Consider the following 2,877-nt stretch of genomic DNA (forward strand, 5'->3'; position numbering starts at 1 on the left):
TCCTACGCCCGAAAGAAGTGCACATACCAAGTTTCGTTAAGATATCTCAATTTTTACTCGAGTTATCGTGTGCACAGACGGACAGACGGACGGACGGACGGAAGGACGGACGGACGGACGGACGGACAGACAGTCACCGCTTAATCGATTTCTCTTTTCATCCTGATCATTTATGTATACATTTGTCTATATCTATCTCGATTCGTTTTGCCTGTTACAAACAACCGTTATGTGAACAAAGTTATAATACCCTTGTGCACGCGCTCGGGTATAAAAATAAAGTGGATTTCCAGTTTTTTTCTAAAAAAAATTCTCTTCAATTGTATAAATAACCTTTAAATAAAAGAACCGGATTACAGAAAACTGTGCCAGCGAGTGACTTTTTTCGTTAAAGCTGAATGCAAAGCAATATCGTCCAATTGGAGAGTCCTCAAAAGGATTTCCCAGGATATGTTAAAGACTATTGCATTTATCTACAGACACTTCTTCACATAATGGAATTAACTAAAATACACTTATTGCATGTCCCCTACTTTCATACAACGGCAAATTTAGAAACCGCGAAAAATGTGCTTCTCTGGTGACTAATGAAACCATTCCGCACTAATTTTCAATACTGCATAAATAGACTTAAAATGGGCGTTTCTCACCCTAATTGTATTATGTTAATGTATGCAAATACTAATATGCTTGAAACTACTATTAACTTGTCAAACGATTCCTATTCTTTGACAATACATTCATTCACCACGATCTTGAAAACTGACCAAATCGGCGTGACCAAGTCCATGGTCATTTTAATATTATATAAACATCCGACAATATTAAAACGTTTGAAATAAATCTCGTCTCACTTTTTTGTATTTTTCACTTGTTTGCTGAAGTAATGAAGAATTGAAAATTCATAAGGGAAAATTATAGTTTTTGTAAGTTTTATCTTAATATCGTAAAATCGTATAGACTTATTGAAAAATGATAAATGATAAAAACGTGAGGTACTAAATTTAATAGCCCTTAATTTGATATATCGTTCTATTCATAACAATAACGCATTCCATAGATATTACAAGCCAAAGTTTCATTTTCAACATTTATACACTTTGATTCAATTGCGCGGGCTAAAGATAAGTTTTAAATTAATCTTTCTTGGCCAATAACAATTGGCTTAGACCTAAGACATCATAATATTACTATTACAATGCGGTCAAATGACTTTTATTTTCCCCCATACAAAATCGACCCAGCCTAGTGTGCACCAATCTATTAATATCATTGCATTATTTTAATATCAATTGCAAAATTTTATACAGACAATACTAAAAAGTAGAAAATAAATAATATAAAAAACTTTTTAATATACAACGCTTTTATAAATGGACTGAAAAGTAGAAAATAATAATTCTCATGCTTTGTATTGCACGCGCCCCACGCAAAATCAAAATTTATCAAAACAAATTCTATGGGACTGAGAATTATTATTTTCTACTTTTTAGTCCATTTATAAAAGCGTTGTATATTAAAAAGTTTTTTTTTTATATTATTTATTTTCTACTTTTTAGTATTGTCTGTATAAAATTTTGCAATAGATATTAAAATAATGCAACGATATTAATAGATTGGTGCACACACATGCATATACATATGTATGTATGTACATACATACGAGCACCAATTAATTTCATTTAAAGCACTGATAGGCACTGCCTTGTCCGCGGGCAAAGCTCTTTTAAGCTGTCTATACAATTTGTATAGGCGCGAGCAGAGTAAAAGCTCTCTCTGCCCAACGCTGATTTAAAGCACTTATAGGCACTGCTTTGCCCGCGGGTAAAACTCTTTTAGGGCCGGTTGCTCAAAGCCTGGTTGACACTAATCCCCGGTTAAACATCGTTATCGACGTTACCGACACCATGTTATTTGCATGGAGCCGAAAACGTCGATAACGATGTTAACCGATGATTAGTGTTAATCAGGCTTTGAGCAACCGGCCCTTAAGCTTTCAAAAATTTTGTATAGGTGCAAGCAGAGTAAAAGCTCTCTCTGTCCAACGCTGTTTTAAAGAAATGGCGTTTCGTACATTTCCACTGTAGCATACGTAGTGCATAGAGCGACATCTACTTCTCAACTGTAGCGGTAGATGCCTATGCACTATGCGGTTTTATATGAACTTTGCAAAGCAAAGCTTTTATAGCTGTCTGTACAAACAACATTGCAAGTTAATAAAGGCGTTGTAGAAAATTTGAGATGGATTTTAGCGATCCTTATTCATATACCCACATACATATGTATGTACACACATATATTAATTTTCATATCAATTCAAGTCTATTACATGCGCCCATATATGTAATACTTCTATATTGGCAGTAAGCTAACTTCCCAATGTGTAAGCACTTCGAAATCAAAACCAGACAGTACGGTTTTTGTGTATTTAATAAGGATGCCATATTCTTCACATTCGCGAATGCCAATGCGAATGCGAATTTTCGGAATGCGAATGTGCGAATGCGAATTCGAATGTTAAGTCATCGTTTTTATTACTTAAAAATTTTGTAAATTATTAGAACAATAACGAGTGCTTAACCTATACAATGTTTTAATCTTGTAGTCAAAGTTCAAAATGAACATATTNTGTTAAGTCATCGTTTTTATTACTTAAAAATTTTGTAAATTATTAGAACAATAACGAGTGCTTAACCTATACAATGTTTTAATCTTGTAGTCAAAGTTCAAAATGAACATATTATATTTAAATAAAATTATAGTTTAAAAAACTAAAACCTCCCTATTATAATTGTCATTCGTACTGTCATCAGGTATGTAACTTGAGAATAGAAATCACTGCATCTTTTAGGCAGATCAATATTACATAGTTACATC

Source organism: Rhagoletis zephyria, unplaced genomic scaffold, assembly GCF_001687245.7.
Source record: "Rhagoletis zephyria isolate East Lansing unplaced genomic scaffold, Rhagoletis_zephyria_1.1 Rzeph_scaffold_00476, whole genome shotgun sequence".
Lineage (NCBI taxonomy): Eukaryota > Metazoa > Arthropoda > Insecta > Diptera > Tephritidae > Rhagoletis > Rhagoletis zephyria.